Consider the following 19336-nt stretch of genomic DNA (forward strand, 5'->3'; position numbering starts at 1 on the left):
CTTTTCTTCTTCTTCTTCTTCTTCTTCTTCTTCTTCTTCTTCTTCTTCTTCTTCTTCTTCTTCCTTTCTTTTTCTAGTTAATCTTATTTTCTCTTTTCTTCTTTTCTGCCCCTTCCATATACTTTCCCCTTTCCCCCTTCTAGGAATCTGGCTATCCGTTCACCCCTCAATCTCATACAGATTTTCCATTTTATTAAAACTCTTCACCCTCAGTTCTTAATCTATTAGGCATCAAGACTGACCTCCTACCCCAACGAACCAGTACCCAGCACCCAAGCGAAGGGACACCCACTCAAACCCACACCTCGTCCCTGGCCGGAAAAGATAAACAACATCCCTGCTGACTCATGCTGTGTGGCCCTCCCTACCAACCCTTCCTAACATGGACTATTGCTGGATACTGGACTTAGCCCTAAAAAAAATTCCCAATGCAAGAACTCTACCCAAGACTCCTCTGCCACAAATCTTTTACCAATCTCAAGAAGGACAGGGTATGTGATGAAAAGGCACCTGGGAACCCACACCCCACAAGAAAATCTCAAAAGACAATGGGGAAGCCTATACTTCCATCATAAGTATAGGACCAGGATAACACTGCCTCTGTTTTTTATTTCAGTTCTCTATTTTTATTTCAGTTTTCTAAATCATTTTTCTTTATTCATATGTGAGCAAATATATTTTTATTTCTATTCTTATCTTTTTTGGGTGTGTGACTTGTTTTTCTGCTCTTCTTTTTCCTCCCCCAAATACACCAGCAATATAATGAAGCACCATTTCTTCCTGCAAAGGCATACTAAAAAAGGGGAAATCTCACGTATATAAACAAGCTCTTATCTACTAGGAATAAGAACTCATACTTATTTACAATACAGGGGAATTTCCCACCTTGAAAATATGTCATGTGAACCCATCTTAGACTCCAGTCTTGAACCCTGAATCCCAAACATAGAAATGACACAGTTTTGCACAGCAGCTACAGGAAACAAATCCCATCCAGGACATCTTGAATACTGCTCAAACACCAACATGTGCTAGCTCTAATATGATATCCTGACAATGAGGAAATTAGGAACAAATGGACATAAGAACAGGGTATCCTACCTCACCAACTAACAACAAGACAAAATCAGAAGACTTGTCACACTTTGGGCTGTGCAAAAGCCAAGAACGTGATCTACAGATGACTGACAGATAGAACCATGACCAGGCAGTATGTAATCTGGGACCAGCAAGAAAGCCCTATGACCTGCACAACAACCGTGATCTCTAATTCCAGAGACCTGACTGAGACAATTGCAACTGAATGGGTCCTCTGGAAACATAACAAAAGACGATATCCCAGGCTCCACCTGAGGTTCAATGCAAGGGCCAAGGCCACCAACCGCAGAAGACAGATTCAAATGACATTGAAGAAATAGAACTTCTAAAATCATGAAGAAAGACTTCGTCGTAAGTTCTACTCCTTGACCTGTGCAGAGACTGAGATCTCTAGATATAGAGGTCTGATTTTATCATCCAGATCGAAGCAGAAGTTTTCCACACAACACAAAAACACCAAGGGGAGAGTAAATGAACTTGAGAGGAGTCTATAGATAATCCCATGACAATATATTTCAAGGGTGGAGAAACCCTGTATCTCTTAGGCCAAGGGGATTCCCTTTTCGAATGACCCCAATTTTTACTGTGCCTATGCAGGAGGGGAATAAAGGGGGGGGCGGAGAGATAGCATGGAGATAAGGCATTTGCCTTTTATGCAGAAGGTAATCGGTTCAAATTCTGGCATCTCATTTGGTCCCTTGTGCCTGCCAGGAGCAATTTCTGAGCATGGAGCCAGAAGTAACCCCTGAACACTGCCGGGTGTGACCCAAAAATCACACAAAAAAAGTAGTTGTCCACTTTTTTATTTATATATTTACTTTTTCTTTCTTCTTTTCTTCCTTTTTGCGCTCTGTCATGTTTTTTATCTCAAGACCATTGCAATTCTGTGGTAAATTTTTTATTGCTGCAGTGCTCACTGGATATCTTATTTGATACTTCTTTTTGAACTGTTGTGGTGTTTCACCTTCTTTTTTCCCCTTCGTCTCTCAAACTGAAAATGAGAGCCTCTAGAAGGACTCTGCCCATTGTTGGCGTAGTTGATTTTTACCCCATTTTATTACTTTTCTCTTCCTCAAACAAAACCACATAACTCGAACTATCTAGTCCAGCCTCCCAATTAGAGGGAGAAGTAATCGAGGTACCATGACCAAACAGTTATAAGATCACTAAGTAATAAACTAGACACAGAGGGGGCCACTCAATCTAGAAGTCCCTGGGGTGAGAGTGGAGGATAGGGGAGACAGGATGGGAATGGAGGTGGAGGGAGGACAATTTGGTGATGGGAATTCCCCTGATTCAATCTTAACATGTACCTGGAATATTATTGTGAGCGATATGTAAGCCACTATGATTAAAATAAAAATTATATTAAAAAACACATAAAGGAAATATAGGCTTCCCCATTAAGTCTTTTGAGATATTCTTGTGGAGGGGTGTAATCCAGGGCACTTTTTCATCACACATCGTGTCGTGTTGAGTTTGAGAAATGTTTTGCAGCTATGAGGTATCAGATAGTGTCCTTGGTTTGGGGGCCTTTCTGGGGCTGAATCAGTAGCATGCAACAGTTCATGATTAGGAGGGTGAGAAGAAGGACCATAAAGCATGAGTCAGCAGGAATGTTGGTTATAGTTTCTAGCTGATTGCCCCTGACTATGCTATCTCCTGGAAAGTTTGCTTTATGTCTTAATATTTTAATTTTCTTTTTCTCTCAGATTTATATAATCTTACTTAGCCTGAGTGTGATTTATAATTAGTTGTATATTGTAAGTACTAAATCATAAGCCCTGACTCAATGGTAAAGGGATGGAAAAATTTGGCTAGCTCCAAAACTCTTTCCATCCTCAAAAAAGATCTAAACAAAATCATGAAAAATGATGGGTACACAGGCCTCACAGCTGAAAATGGAAAATCTTGGGAGGAGAGGGTCCCGAACCTGCGAAGCCTCACCAGCTGCACCCGCCACCCACAATTGTTGCTTCACCAGTGGTCCCCCTTCACCATTTGAGCATTCATTCCTGCAAAGATGCAAACTAAGCACAACTCCAGGTATGCTGATATTTGAGCTGACATCATCAGGACTTTGTCAAAGTGAGTTGTGGTAACTCCCTCACCTTCACATCCCCTCCTTTTCATGCTTCTAGAAGCCAAAAACATGACCCACAAATTCGTGGACAGCATGGCTGCCAATTTAAATATCAATGTGGATGCGAAGTCACTAATGTTGAGAAGCAAAATAAATAACAAAATGATCAACTAGCAGCAAAGAGTTTACTAATCCTTGATAAGATTAAATGACCTAATTGTGTGTTACAATAATTTTTCACAAATTTTTCTTTTGTAGTACTTACTGGTAATTTATCACTTGCCTGTAAGCAGACAGTATTAAATATATCATTTTGTGCTGCCAGTTGGGGGCAGACTTGGGGATGGGTACAAATTCAAAACAATAATAAAAAAAATTTTCATATTGGTGGTGGGATTGGTGTTAGAACATAGAATTACAGAAACAAATGTATTATGAACAGTTATGTCTAACATGTTCTTTAAAGAAAGTAATTTATAATTACTGGAAGTTTATACTTGATTGTGCAATGGAAGAAATACACTTCAAAGTGTTTTGAGTGTGGGCAAGGTGGGAGACAGCTGTTCTGATTGATTTTGTTAAAAAAAGGTATAATGTTGGAAGTTTCCTTTTTAATATTGTCTAGTGACTGAGATTATGGCATTTTAAGAAAATCCAGATTTTTTGAGTGATAATATGTAAAATAATTTGTATATTAGGGGTGGGAGTGTTGACTGACTTGCTTAAATTTTTAAATCATTTAGTTGTTAGACTTAAATCTTAACAATCCTCAACTTTACCTATTTTAGTATCACGCTGGTGCAGAATAGAGAGATAAGTTCACTCTTCTTATTTAACAAATACAGAAGTAAAAATTAAGACAAATAATTTTTCCATGTTCCATAACTACATGTGGACACAGATATGCAACCCCATGCTTTCCATACATAGTGTCTGATATAAAAGGTGTTTGATGAAATTATTAAATAATTAATTGCATTATTCTTAGAAAATAATAGTTGGATAAGTGCTTCTTATACTTTATTTTTTTTTTTTGGTTTTTCGGGCCACACCCGTTTGATGCTCAGGGGTTACTCCTGGCTAAGCACTCAGAAATTGCCCCTGGCTTGGGGGGATCATATGGGATGATGGGGAATCGAACTGCGGTCCTTTTTTGGCTAGCGCTTGCAAGGCAGACACCTTACCTCTAGCGCCACCTCGCCAGCCCCGCTTCTTATATCTTTGATGCTAAACTATAATCATTGAAAGTGACATATTTATGGAAGAGATAGGCAGAAATGAGAGTGATACTTCATATTGTTTGGCCAAAGAAAAGCTTAAATTGGTTCAGGGCATCACCACTGCATAATTTCTCACCCTGACACAGTAGTTATCACCCCAATTATTTTCTGTCAAGAAATAGGATCACATGTTTCTTCTTTATTTTTTATTTTTGAATGAGCTTGAAGAAGCCTAACTATGAAGCGGCATTTGTATGCATTGCTATTGATAGAAATATAGTATTTTATCTTTGGATTGATATTGTTTATTTTTAAATTTTTTCTAACCATATACCAACAATTTTGGATTTTATGCTTTAACTTTTCTTTAATTCAAATTGGTACAAACATTAATCTGAAAACCTGAACAAATTAGATATAAGTCGTGGTATAAAGCAAAAGTAAATGGCCTGGAGACAAATAACCTGGAGATCTAAGTCTGCTCCTTTATTTAAGCATTTTTAAAGCTTTATTTTTTTGGGGGGGGGGGTTACACCCGGCAGTGCTCAGGGGCTACTCTTGGGTCTATGCTCAGAAATTGCTTCTGGCAGGCTCAGGGGACCACATGGGATGCCAGGACACAAACCACCAACCTTCTGCATGCAAGGCAAAACACCATGCTATCTCTCTGGCTCCTATTTAAGCATTTTTATTATAAATTTTTTAGATTTATTTAAAGAAAATATATAACATAATACAGGAAGGAGGGATGGGGGCTCTGACCTTCTGGCCTTCTAGCTCGGGAAAGATCTCCATCCTTCCTGAGAGCCAGGAGGTTCTGCCAGCATGGCGTTTGGTAGCCTTCCACCATGCCAAAGGCCTCTTTAACCAGGCCTAGGAAGGGGTGCGGGACATGGGTCACCCCAGCACCCCTCTACCTCCTTCCTCCGGAACTCGAGCGCTTTTCCTGGCCACATGGCTGGGCAAGCCAGCGAGGTGGGTCCCTTGGAGGAGCTTGTTGGTTTTCCTAGGCTTTCCCCATTTCCCTCCCGGCTCCAAAGGGAGTGGCTGGGGTGGGGGCTCTGACCTTTCGGCCTTCTAGCTCGGGAAGGATCTCCTTCCTTCCTGGGAGTCGGGAGGTTCTGCCAGCATGGCGTTTGGCAGCCCTCCGCCATGCCAAAGGCCTCTTTAATCAGGCGTAGGAAGGAGTGTGGGACATAAGTCACCCCAGCACCCCTCTACCTCCTTCTTCTGGAACTCCAGGGCTTTTCCTGGCCACATGGCTGGGCAAGCCAGCGAGGTGGGAATAGCAGCACAATAGGTTCTGGCTTTAGGACTTACCAGGGAAGTTTCCTTATTAAAACTGTCCATTATGAACACAATGACAAATATTTAGATATCATTGTGTTTCATCTGCTTGTCATAATCTGAAAGCCGTCCAGGAGCTCCTTTTATTCCTTTACTCTCTCACTCCCATCTCTTTTTACCCCCACATTCAACCATTTTTCTGTACTAATGATTTTTGTTGTGGCCAATGTGGACTACATATCTTTCATATCACGGCAAGGTTCCTTGGTGTAGGCTTTTTGGCCAAGATAAGGTGAAGATGCAGCCTCGGCTGCCCCCCACAGCCTTCTCTCTCCTTCCTCTTCATCCCCAGGGTTATTCCTGGACACCTGCTCAGGGTCCCAGAAAGTGGGTTCTGGCGAGGTGCAATTTAAAAGAGACCCCAGGCTTCCTTGTTCCTGCAATGGGCTGGGAGGGGACTGGTGAACTTTCAACTTCCAGCAATCAGGAAGCAAACGCCTCTCCCGGAGTCGGAAGCTTCAGCAGGCAACAAGTGCTCTTCGCTTGACCAAATCACAAACCAAAGTGGTGTCTCGGAAACAACACCCTCTCTCTTGACTATTTCTAAAACATAAAAGGGACACGTGTATCTCCTTTGTATATCTCAGATGTATTCCCTTAACATCTATAACTCTTTTCGAACATCCTCATATGGTGACAATTTTGCCCACTGGATTTGTTATTTGATTGATTTTCCCCCTTTATCTGTTTTTATAAGCAATACTGGTAGAAGAGTATCTCTGTATAGATTTCATGTTTGAACCAAGTTATGGGGAATGTTGGAGTTTATTCGTTGGCCCCCAGATGCACCAACAATATCTTGTGGCATTGCTTCTCTTTTGCATAGGCATATTAAAATGTGAAAATAATATATATGCAAACAAATTCTTATCTAATAGAGATGGGAACACAATTTGGTAATGTAAATTACCAAAAAAAAAAATAGGCCTTTTACCCTGAACATTGGCATAATGATTTGGCTTAGGCTAGGCCTCAGAAGTATGGGCATTGCCCCCACACACCTGAACAATTGATACCATCTATGGAAACAAATACAATTGTCTATATCATTACCAGGATCCAAGCCTCTACCAGGGAAGACCTACCACTGCTTTGGCATTGACTTACTCCAAAGAGTGATCCCAACACCCAGACGGCTCAGCAACAGTCTGCATGTAGGGCAGATTGCTCTGCATTTAATGGTATACTGAAACTAGAGGATGCTCCACATCAGCCTGACATTGATGAAAGAAATGCACAGAATCTAGAGTCTTTAAATATAAGAATCTGATACCAACAATAGCTAAAGTGTGAAAAAGTTTCACTGGGACCATGGAGAATGACTCGGGTTGGACGGACTGGTATGCCTGGATCCCAGAGTCTGTCTTATGCCAATAAATTTCTGGGGTGAGGCCTTTTTGTAATCAGGTCAAGGATTTTTTTTCCATTTTCCTCATTTTTCTGGACCTATGCAAACAATGGCGATTGCCACTATCACACCTTTACTATATATTTTTTTTTACTCCTATCCTTTACGGAAAAAAATACAACTTACTGAACTTAAAAACAAATAACTGTAGTAGAATGCCTATCTCAAATACAGGCAGGGGCTGGGAAAGGGGGAGGGGGTAATGTTACACTGGTGAAGGGGGGTGTTCTTGTTATAACTGTAACCCAACTATGATCATGTTACTTAAATAAAAAGTATATTTAAAAAAAAGAATAAAGATTTATAGCTAAGTCATATGGGAGGGTTTATAATTTGTAGAACTTTATTATAGAAAAATTAGGATAAGAATTTATGTCTTAACAATGCGAATGTGTATAAAGATATAAATTATGATAAAAGTTTATTTGAATACTATATTCACTAGTAGCTTGGTTGCTTGTTATAAATGATACATTTCTGGGCCAGTGTGGTAGTACAATGGGGTAGTGTGTTTGCCTTGCATGAGCCATCACAGGTTGATCCCTGCTACCCAATATGGTCCTCTGAACTCACCAAGAGTGCAGACACAGGAATAACCTCTGGTCACATCTCAGGATGTGACCCCATCCTGAGAAAAAGATGATAAATTGCTGTAAGAATTTTTATTTCCTTCCATTTTCCTATATGACACTTGATATCTTACTTTGATAGTGTAATCTCAGCAGTAAACATTGTGAGATTGTTCCTATTTCTCATCATTTATGAATGTAGTAAAATTCACACATGGGTCATCATGAATAATAATTATTTTAGTATAATTTTTCATAACATGGGTGTAGAAAAAGGACAAGTAAAGGATTATTTAGCCACAAGATTAATTCTATAATAAGTGTGATATTGATTATTTTCAGGTTAGGAGTAGAAATGATACATTCAGGACCATTTAACAAACATAGTGATAATTAGTCTTAAAGGTTGATAATTGAAGAAATAATAACTTGAGGCATACACATGCTCTTGTTTATGTAACAAATAAAGGAAAATTGAATTTTTCCACAAAAGAAATACCCTAAGGATTTTAAATCTCTAAGGTAAGAGTGAGAAAATGCTATTAAAAGTTAATCATTTCGTCTTCTGGTCTTACTCTAATTTGTATGTTTTTTAAAAGTGTTTATCAAAGATATATGTCTAAACTCTGACCTCTTTCAGTCAGATTTCATGTATTATTTGTTTTTGGATTGTTTGCTAACACATGGAAACTACCAATGTTTACTGACTTGGGTGAAACTGAGTTAAGTACTATTGGACTGAATTAAGTGAAACTATTTTATGCTAAAAACAAGCTACCAAAGCAGACCTAAGCCAGAAACCCAATACTGAAAGTGATTTCTTGGAATATTGGTGTTGGCAATAATCTTTAGAATCCAGTGTATTTTTGAACAACAATTACTTTTAGAGGGCCTCTTTAAGATAAACATTGTATTACTGTGCATATCTTAACCCCAGGACTTAAAATAGCAAAAAAATGTTAGGAACGGAAAGTACATTGGATTCATGCTGACTTGTATACTAAAGGGATTAGTAAAAATTGAGGTCAGCAAGAGTCCCAGGATGCAAGTTGGGTCAAGGAAGGAAGCTCACCATGGTGGCTGTGTTCTTTTCCTATTGGCCACAACATGGAAATTTAGAAGAAGATGACTCTTGTTTTTAGTGTTTTCTATAATTCCTCTGTGTGACTGTCTTGCTGTTAATGGCTACTTTTACTTTATACTTTAGAAGAAAAATTCCACTTTAAGAGAATTGGGTGTCATTGGATATGGTATTAGTAATACAGTACTTTATATATAGTAGCCTGATATAGTAGGCAAATCAAAATATTGTCTCAATTCGGTAGGGTGTCTAAAACATTAAAGTCTCAGGACAAGTAAAATATTGCAATATTTAATATGATACTTGAAATCAAAGCCATCAAATAAGAACAAATTAAACAAGAACTAATGGTTAAAACTTAGCTAGGATCTAAGAAAAATAACTGTAGTGCAACATACTCTAGAGTAGAGAAATAAAAAATTAATCTGATATTGTTTTTCAAAAACTATTCCCAGCTATTTCTTCTAACTTTCATTAAAGAAAAACAAAATTACAAGGCTGACAATAATGTAGCTGAAAAAGAAATCTCATGAACCTCAGATTTCCTTTTCTCTGTTTTTTTCCTTTTCACCTCCTGAATTTGAAACTCTAACTTAGCAGTCCTCAGTGCTTACTCTTGGCTCTGTGCTCAGGGATTACCTCTGGTGGACTTTGGATACCATATGTGGTACCTGGGACAGGAGTAGGGTTAGCCAAAGACCAGGCAAGCACCTTATCCTGTATATTTATCCAGTCCTTGGTAATACATTTCTTTCCAAAAGTTTCAATTCTATACTTATCTTATTTATTGGAATTTGTTTAATATGGAGATGAATTTTTTCAGTTATAGACCTTCATTCTAAAGTTTTCAAAAATTTTGAGAGAGATAGTAGCTTAAATGCGTATAACTTTTTTCTTTTTCCACTCTTTTTCCTAGGTAAGGATTCAGCACTTGAATCTGAGAATTTTAGCCCTATAGATTTATTGATTTTTATAAGTAGAATGTCTGCTGTTGAAAAGTCCTACTATATGTGTAGTATAATAACTGGCAGCATATTATAATAATTAAGCATAATAGGGACCGGAGAGATAGCATGGAGGTAAGGCATTTGCCTTTTATGCAGAAGGTCATTGGTTCAAATTCCAGCATCCCCTATGGTCCCCCCAGAGCCTGCCAGGAGCAATTTCTGTGTGTGGAGCCAGGAGTAACCCCTGAGCACTGCTGGGTGTGACCCAAACATCACAAAAAAAAAAAAAAAAAAAGAAAAGAAAAGAAAAAAAAAAAAGAAAAATAAAATCTAAATATATTCAGGTGCTCAATTTTTTATAATTATTTTTATAGTCACTTGAATGGAAAGAAAGTATAAGTCCATAGTAGGAAATCAAGTTAAGTTCTAAACCAGTAAATTCCTCATAAGATATCTTGTTATTAAAGTCTTGGAATTCATTTTTGTGTACTGTGCATATGAATGCTACTCAAATATAATATTCATCTTGGTTTAAACATTTAAAAATATTTAAAACCACATTTCTCATAAAACTAATAGTTAATTGTAAAGAGTTGTATTGATTTGAAAAGTTATCTTTCACCTATAGTGATCCTTATGTATTTTGCTGTATTGCTAATATTAATTTAATATTCTCCACTATTCATGAAAGGCATTTAAAATCTGGTGATGGTTTGATTCAGATAAACCATATTAATAGCTTTCAAGTATCCTCTTTTAACTTTTGTATTTTTACTTCTCTTCATCTGTAACTTTTAGTCTGAGGTCTAGTGATTCATAAATACCATTACTTAACATGTTTTGGATCTACAGTTATAGGAAATAGCAACACTCAGTCAACAACATTCATGACTAACAACCAAAATACTTTTCCTTCCAAAAAGTGTTTCTGACACCATTTTTTTTTTTTTTTACAAAGATTAGATAGTGATTGCCCCAATCCCTCTTTTGCTGAGACTATGCTAGGGCTACTATAGCCAGAGTCATTGTCTTTTCAAATGATTTTCGCACTATGACTATGATTATTGCTACTATCAAAATATCTTCTTATTTTTGCTGGGAAATTATAGAAAGATACATCTTGTTTATATGAATATAATGTACTGTTTCTTACAATTAAAATATTGAAATTATTTTCCTGCTTATTTCTTACTCAGACAAGAATGACCTAAATGTCTAATATATTTTAAGACAGTGCAGTTATTAAGGTCCCTTAATATTTTATGCCTTTCTTTCTTTCTTTCTTTCTTTCTTTCTTTCTTTCTTTCTTTCTTTCTTTCTTTCTTTCTTTCTTTCTTTCTTTCTTTCTTTCTTTCTTTCTTTCTTTCTTTCTTTCTTTCTTTCTTTCTTTCTCTCTCTTTCTCTCTTTCTTTCTTTCTTTCTTTCTTTCTTTCTTTCTCTCTTCTTTCTTTCTTTCTTCTTTCTTTCTTTCTTTCTCTTTCTTTCTTTCTCTTTCTTTCTCTTCCTTTCTTTCTTCTTTCTTTCTTTCTTTCTTCTCTCTTCTTTCTTCTCTTTCTTTCTTTCTTTCTTTCTTCTTTCTCTTTCTTTCTTTCTTTCTTTCTTTCTTTTCTTTCTTTCTTTCTTTCTTTCTTTCTTTCTTTCTTTCTTTCTTTCTTTCTTTCTTTCTTCTCTTCTCTCTCTCTCTCTTTCTTCTTTCTTTCTTTCTTTCTTTCTTCTTTCTTTCTTTCTTTCTTTTTCCTTCTTTCTTTTCCTTCTTCCTTTTCTATCTTTCTTTCTCTTTTTTTCCGTCATTTTTCTCTCTTTCTTTTCTTTCTTTCTTTCTTTCTTTCTTTCTTTCTTTCTTTCTTTCTTCTTTCTTCTTTTTTTCTTTCTTTCTTTTCTTTCTTTCTTTCTTTCTTTCTTCTTTCTTTTCTTTCTTTCTTTCTTTCTTTTTTCTTTCTTCTTTCTTTCTTTCTTTCTCTTTCTTTCTTTCTTTTCTTTCTTTCTTTCTTTCTTTCTTCTTTCTTTCTTCTTTCTTTCCCTCTCCCTTCCTTCCTTCCTTCCTTCCTTCCTTCCTTCCTTCCTTCTTCCTTCCTTCCTTCCTTCCTTCCTTCCTTCCTTCCTTCCTTCCTTCCTTCCTTCCTTCCTTCCTTCCTTCCTTCCTTCCTTCCTTCCTTCCTTCCTTCCTTCCTTCCTTCCATTTGGGCCACACACATCTGGTGGTGCTCAGGGCTTACTCCTAACTCTTTACTCAGGGACGAATCCTGTAGATATAAGGGGATCATATATGATGTTCGAGATTAAGCCTGGGTAGACTTGTGCAAGACTCTACCCTACCTGCTGCACTATGGCTCTTGTCTTGTCTTATCTCCTTTTTAAAACCCTGGGTAGTTTAAAACTGTAGCACAGAGGTAGATCACTTAATTGTTATCTGAGTTTGATCGAACCTTGAGGTTGATCCCCAATACTTCTGGCCTCCCATATCCAAATAAAAAAAGAGTCAATCCAAATTTTAAACCAAAATAGAACAACAATAATAACCAATAAGTCCATTGGAAACAAACGAAAAACCTGAGAGGCACTCTGAACAGGACACCTAGCAAACATTAATATCATCTTTTATTTACATAATCTCTTCTCCAAGTTTAGGGAAATAAGTGAATCGCTTTAAAATTTGAGGGACAATCAATATCTGACTGAACTGGTTGGAGTCTGCCTTGATCTAGTCTAGTTAACTACTTAACTATGTGTTTGGTAAAATTCAGAAGGCTTGTTGGACTTGCAGGATTGGAAACCATATTTTTATACTAGTATCCAGGTGTGGGTAGTGATACAGGACTTGGGTGATCTCTTTTACCGGCCCTGGAAATGAAGGCATTCAGTGCAAAACCTGGCCAGCAGCCCGAGTGAGTAGGAGCCATGTGACTGTGGTGAGTTGGAGTGTGCAATTGCCTCCTGCTTCAGAGCTACCTGATCCGAATACTAAGCAGAGCGATTGCTGGGCTGAGTATAAGACACTGAAGACACTGCAGAGAAAGGTGCTTATTCCAGAGGCATTATAAAAACATGGAGATTAAAGACCAGGGAGCCCAAATGGAGCCGCTGCTGCCTACGGTAAGAGACAACCTGCTGTCATGTTGAGATTAACCGTGTTTGCAACAAAACCTGTCAGGCAAATGATTTGCTGCTTAGGTGCAGTCAGTGTACTTTTGGGGTTCTTATTAGCATCCCTGGCATCTGGACAGGGGTCTCCTCCCATCTTGGGTGACTGAAATGCATAACGCAAAGCACATGATTTTTTCCCCCACTTCTCAATATGGATGCACTATCGTGATGAAATATCTCATGTTTGCTGCTGTTTGAAGAGATGGTTAGGTTTTAGCAGCAGGGGCAGCTGTGTGTCTCTCTCACTGCCCGTTACTGCCTGTCTCTTTTTCTCAGGCTGTGCAGTGGTGGCTCAAGCCTTGCAAAGAAGCCCCCCCCCCCTGCTTTTTTTTTTATTATCATATTCTATCCGTGATAAATTTCCTTTCCATGCTTCATCCCCCCGGCAGTGAGGTAAGAGAATCTGCTGCTGTTGCAGCTTTAGAGATTTGGTCCGCAAAATCCAGGGCAAAGAACAGAAGGATGCTGGGTGGTGGTGGTGGTAGTAGTGTGTGTGTGTGTGTGTGTGTGTGTGTGTGTGTGTGTGTGTGTGTGTGTATTCTGTCAATGTCTCAAAGGGAAATCATGATTCACATACAAAGAAGATATGCATTTGGGATGTCAGGTTCATAATCTAGATACACGTATTAGAAAGGTTCTGAATTATGATTTAGAAATAGATGACCTCTGGCTCTTAAGCTACCTTCCTGGATCTAATTCTTCTGTTAGTAGTTTACATGCCTGTCTGCTCCACGACTTCTCTGTCTGATTTACAGACTTTGTAAATCTTCAGAAAATGTCTTTCTCTGTCTCGAACAGTTGAGTTGTTATAGTCAGGGGAGAAAAGGGGGGAGACCCCCACAATATTTTCTGGAGGCAAACAAAGATGCCAAAAGCGAGCTTCTAGTCATTGATCAAGGCTGTCACATCTCAGAACAGCAGAAATCGCCCTGCACCAAACCGGACAGAGGAGCTGCTTTCAGCTCTGTGCTACTCACTCACAGCATCGGTGACCCACCTTGCAGTCTAGAGAAGTAAGCTGTCAGTGTCGAGTCCGTTTGTATGATTTGGTTACATCCTTAAATCAAATGATACTACACGGTGAGTGAAATATCCCAGGCCCCTATATTTTCAGGGCCTTATCTCTTCTTTTGGGCTGAATTGACACTCCCGCGCCCCCCTTTTTCCCCACAAAAGAAAGATTCCGGTTCGCATCCCGGAATGGCTGTGGTTACTGAGCATGCCCAGTTCTCCCCCAGGACGCCAGGTTTGTACAAGGGAAGGCGCTGGGAGACAGGGAGCTGGGAAGAATGCAGGAGCGTCCTCGAGGAAAGAGCCTAAATAAAAGGCTTAGGTCTATGTAATACGTATATGGAAAGCTTTTTAATTAACCTACCAGGTCAAAAGTAGAGCTTGTGTGTGTGTGTGTGTGTGTGTGTGTGTGTGTGTGTGTGTGTGTGTGTGTGTGTGAATCCAAGTGGAGCTAGATTTTAATAAACCAGAGTAAAAGATTTCCCTATCTTCCCAAAGTTGAATAGACAATATAAATTAGGATTCTGTCGCGACCCAAAAGAAAATATATGAAGGACGTCAGAATAGTATTGCTGCTGGAGAAAAGAACAGAACTATATATAGAAATTGGAGAATCGATCTTCATAGAATGTTAAGAGAGAGGGGAAACGCACCAATTTTATTGGAGAGGGGCACTGAAACTTGTCCTTGGAAAGCAGGCTGAAGTCAGTTTGATGTGTCATATGTATTGTCATTCGTGGGAACAGTTGAAGGGTTTTGGATTATGTGAGGATCAATGGAAGAAATTAGAAGATGATTACACTAGATGGCCAAACACTGTAACTGAGAAAATGCCAATTTGGCTAGGAAAGAAGGTCTACTATTAGTAGGTCTGTTGGACATTTCTGCAGTTAAAAGTTGGCATTCCAGGTGGATAATGGCCAATACAGAGTAATTACATATTTTAATGGAAAGGAGACAATCTTACTAGTTTACTGTAAGAAAAAGAACTCCAGAGGTGACAAAGGATACTGAATTATTATCCTACTTTTATACTTGTACAGTTTTGTTTTGATGCTTCCAATTTTTTATGACTTGCTTATGGTATTAAAAACTATCATATTAAACAAAGTAGATTTTATTAAATCTTAGAGATTAGAATTGAATCACAGGGAGATTGAATAACTTGTGTAAGGTCACATAGTGATGAATCCAAGACCAGAACATAGTTTTTAAAACTTGTTCAGCTCCTAAATTGAAGTTTTTATGTTTGGAAGGAAAGAAAGAAAGAAATTTGGGCTCTGTCTTAGAAAATAAATCATTTGACTTTGCCAATAATAAGTGAGACACAATATGGCATAGTATTTAAAAACACAGTCAAAGGGATTCTAACACTTCGGTCTACATGCTATGTGACCTTGGGAAAATTAAAAGTCACTTTCTTCAACTGAAAAATAGGGGAAAACGTAGTTTAAATTTCTTGGATTTGTGTACTAACTTATGTAAAATACTTGTAACTTTACAATTTCTCAATGAAAGTTAGCTGCTATTATTATTATTGATAGAGATAAATTAATTCTAGGTTTCAGGTCTTTTGTTTCCCTTTAAGGTACTGACAGTACTGTCTATTAAAAAGAGAAAGTAGGGAAATGGACCACTTAAAACAGTAGAGTTGAAAGATGAAAATTTTAATTATAACTGTGGAAACTTTCCAGTATGGTTGGAAGGCCTATTAGAAATGCATTAAAAGACAAGATAATATATTGGGCTGTCAGACAGAGGGCGAAAGAGACAAGAGATAGAAAAAAAAATCATAAAAATGGTCAGTTTTGCCAAATGAGTGAATATTTTAATTCTGATTCAAGTAAAAGAGGAAAACATTTTTAAAAACTTTCTGATGTATGCCATCCTTTAAGATATATGACCCACATCTTAAGAGTACTTAAGGAGTCTTCTGGAGTATCAGAAAAGAGACTCATATGCTTCCCTTTTATTCTCAGTTATTCATGAAGAGTTTCAAAGATAATTTTCTTTAGTTGGATAAGGCATAATTGCATTTCCTAGATCTTAATAACTCTAAAGATTAGTGCATTTCTTTCTTGTAGGCTTATAGCATAATCTGATATTGATCTCATCTGACTATTATATCTGAAGATTTAGTGTCTTTTTAAAGCGATGGTCTTTTATTATAGATTTATTCACTTCTTAAAAATTCAAACATATTTTTGGGTTTGTTCATGTAGCCATGTACAAGTTAAACAAAACATTTTTTTCTTTGTGGAACTTGCTATCTAAATTAATACAAAGCTATGATGACTCAATTGAACTTTATAAAAAAACTATCACTTTATCCTCAAATATTCAATTTTTATATAATCTAATTGAGATTATATGTAATCATGATATGGTAGTATCACTTTAGTAACAATAAAATTAAGTTTTGGGAGTCTGAAATTAGTACACTGAGGGAAAAATTTAAAGTCACAAAGCTAGGAGTTTAGGATTTTGCGTATAACTTCAAATTTTCTTTTGATCTTAAGTGTTGAATTTTTTTTCTAACTTGATACTCTTTAAATCATCAACCCATTTAAGGGGCCTTTTTAGAATATCTGGGTTATGCAGTGAGTCCACTTTAGATTCCTATAAGATATCAATATGTAAAAAAGAACCTCTTTGGGGGCTAGAGCAATAGCAAAGTGGGTAGGGCATTTGCTTTGCAGGCAGTGAACCTGGGTTTGATCCCTGGTATCCCATATGATTCCCACAGCCTTCCAGGAATAATTTCTCAGCACAGAGCCAGGAACAACTCTTGAGCACTGCTGTGTGTGTTCTTCTTCCCACCCCCCAAAAAAGCTTTTTTTTTTGAGACTGAAGGAATAATACAGTGGTTAAGACACTTGCTTTGCAGGTTACTTACACTGTTTCAATCCAGAGCACTCTGTACAACTAGCTCCCGAGTACCACCAGAGTGAACCTAAGCACAGAGTAAGCCCTGATCACCATCAGGTGTAGCTCTTCCAAACAAGCAAATAAAAATAATATACTTCTTTTAAATTAGATGTATAAAATTGCTCTGTAGTGTGGAGCTACAAAAAAGGGCATGCATAAATGGTTTTTTGTGTGTGTCTTGTTTTTGGGCCACATCTATCTGTGCCCTATGCTAAGGGAGCACTCCTCATAGATTTAGGGGTGTAGAGAATGGAACTCAGATCAGGCTAGAGAAAGGCAAATCCCTTACCCACTGTACTTTTCTCTGTCTTCCTAGAATAAGGGACATGTATTTAAGACAAATTGTTTAAAGGTAAATTAATAGCACAGGGAAGTTGGTGAATCCTAGTATCTGTTGGAATTCTAATTCCATATTTTCAAATGTCCTGTTTATTATTTTATTTAACGTGAAAGAAGAAAGTTATTTATTTCAATAGAAATCTCCCATGTGTAACTCAGAAAGCCTGGAGGTTCCTCATGCAATTCTCTGCAAACTGACCATCAGTAAAATGCAAAGGCCACAGGATGCAGTGTTTCTTGCGCCTTCTGCTGCTGGGGATTATTTGGACCACCTATGTTACTTGGGGACCTTTAGGGTTACACCTAAGGGGAAATCCTATGTGATGTTTGGGATTGAGCCAGAGTCAGCAGTTTGCAAATCATGTGCCTCTAACCCCTACCTATACTCTTTCTCCAACTCTCAAAGAAAACCTCTTCCATAGTTAAATAGGAAAAGAAAAAAATCCCTAAAATTTGAAAGAAACAAAAACAGCAAGTAGATTGGATAAGTAATATTGGTATACCTATTTTAATTTTATATCATAATATGAATTTAAAGAAAAAATTACAAACCGTATATGTAATATGAACAAAGAAATTAGTATAAAATTAACATTTTTGTTTCCATTTTTATGAATTGTTAATCTAAAAATGTAAATTCCTGCGGAAATAAAAATATGGATAAGATGTTAAGGTTGGTAATGAGTGATTGAATTTAAAGCCCACGAGTATTAAATATGATAAAAATAATTGAGGTCAAGTACTTGGAGAAATAGTACAAGGATTAAGGCACTTGCTTTGCATACATCTAACCCCAGTTTGACTCCTGCCACCACAGAGAGGACACTGATGTAGAGCCCTCCACCAGTAGTGATCTTTGAACACAGAATCAGAAGTAACCCTGAGCACTACCCAAAACCAAAGAAATTTGAGGTCATAGTAGAAAGTGAGATAGTTTCTTTTCTTTTATAAATGTAAATTCTTTATAATTTTATTTTTAAAAATAATTGTTTATTTAAGCACCATGGTTACAAAAATATTTGTAGTTGGGTTTCAATCTTCAAATGTACACCACTCTTCATTAATGTAACTTTGCTGCCACCAATGTTACCAGTTTCCTGCCTTCCCTACCCCCTGCCTGTCTTAGGGACGGGTATTCTATTTCTCTCACTATCTTTGTCACACTAGTTCAGGGGTGGAGAACAAGTTCGACACAAAGAGCCAAAAATGTAAACTGTGAGAGTCAGAGAGCCACACCATGCACTGACCTGCCAAAACAGACATACACTCACACAAAAGCATCTAATTTTAACAATAATCTATTAAACACATATTGCATTTTGCCATTTTGAGTGAGGGTAAAAAATCCTGCAGTGATGGTGAGGCTGTGCTGCATCTACACTAAGAACTAATGGCAAGATGTGACCCAACATGTGACACACTGGTCCCCTGCTTGCTGGCCCGTGCAGTTGTTTCTGAGGGATAAGAGACTGGACTATGTGCTCGGAGATCTCTCCTCAGAGGTCCCTCCTCAGAAGCAGCAGAACAAAATCCAAACTTGGCAAAGAGCCACAGTATACAAAATAATGATAAAAGGCAAAGAGCCGCATTCATTTTGGCCGCCCCTGCACTAGTTGTTAGTGTACTTATTTCTCTAACTGTGCTCACTACTCTTGTGGTAAGCTTCATATCATGGGTTGGTCCTTCCTGTCCACATCTCTATTGTATCTGAGTATTATTACCATACTCTCTTTTATTTTTTTTAAATTCCACACGTGAGTGAGACTATTCTGTCTCTCTCTGGCTTATTTCATGCAACATAATAGTTTCTATGTCCATCTATTTATGTATTTTATGACTTCATTTTTTCCAACAGCTGCATAGTATTCCATTATATATGTAACACTGACTCTTTAGCCACTCATCTGTTGTTTGGCATCTGGGTTGTTTCCAGATTCTTTCTATTGTAAATTGTGCTGCAATAAACATAGGAATGCAGAGGGATTTTTTTTTTTTTTTGGTTTGGTATTGTGTTTTTGTGTTCAATGAGTATATTCTCGTAGTGGTATTGTTGGGTCATATAGGAGCTTAATTTCTATCTTTTTGAGGAATATTCATATTGTTTTTCATAAACTCTGGACTACACAGCATTCCCACTAGCAGTGTATGAGAGTCCCTTTCT

The 19336-nt window shown here is 37.6% G+C and overlaps 1 protein-coding gene across 1 annotated transcript in view; it reads left to right on the forward strand.

Annotated features, from left to right (window-relative positions):
- The first annotated feature begins 12609 nt into the window (after window positions 1–12609).
- SLC4A10 (solute carrier family 4 member 10) overlaps window positions 12610–19336 on the forward strand; it is a 337987-nt gene continuing 331260 nt past the window's right edge. Inside the window, 1 exon segment of the mRNA XM_049773345.1 lies at window positions 12610–12846. The gene's annotated coding sequence lies outside the window, so the exon portion shown is untranslated.

This window comes from Suncus etruscus, chromosome 5 (genome assembly GCF_024139225.1).
Source record: "Suncus etruscus isolate mSunEtr1 chromosome 5, mSunEtr1.pri.cur, whole genome shotgun sequence".
Classification (NCBI taxonomy): domain Eukaryota; kingdom Metazoa; phylum Chordata; class Mammalia; order Eulipotyphla; family Soricidae; genus Suncus; species Suncus etruscus.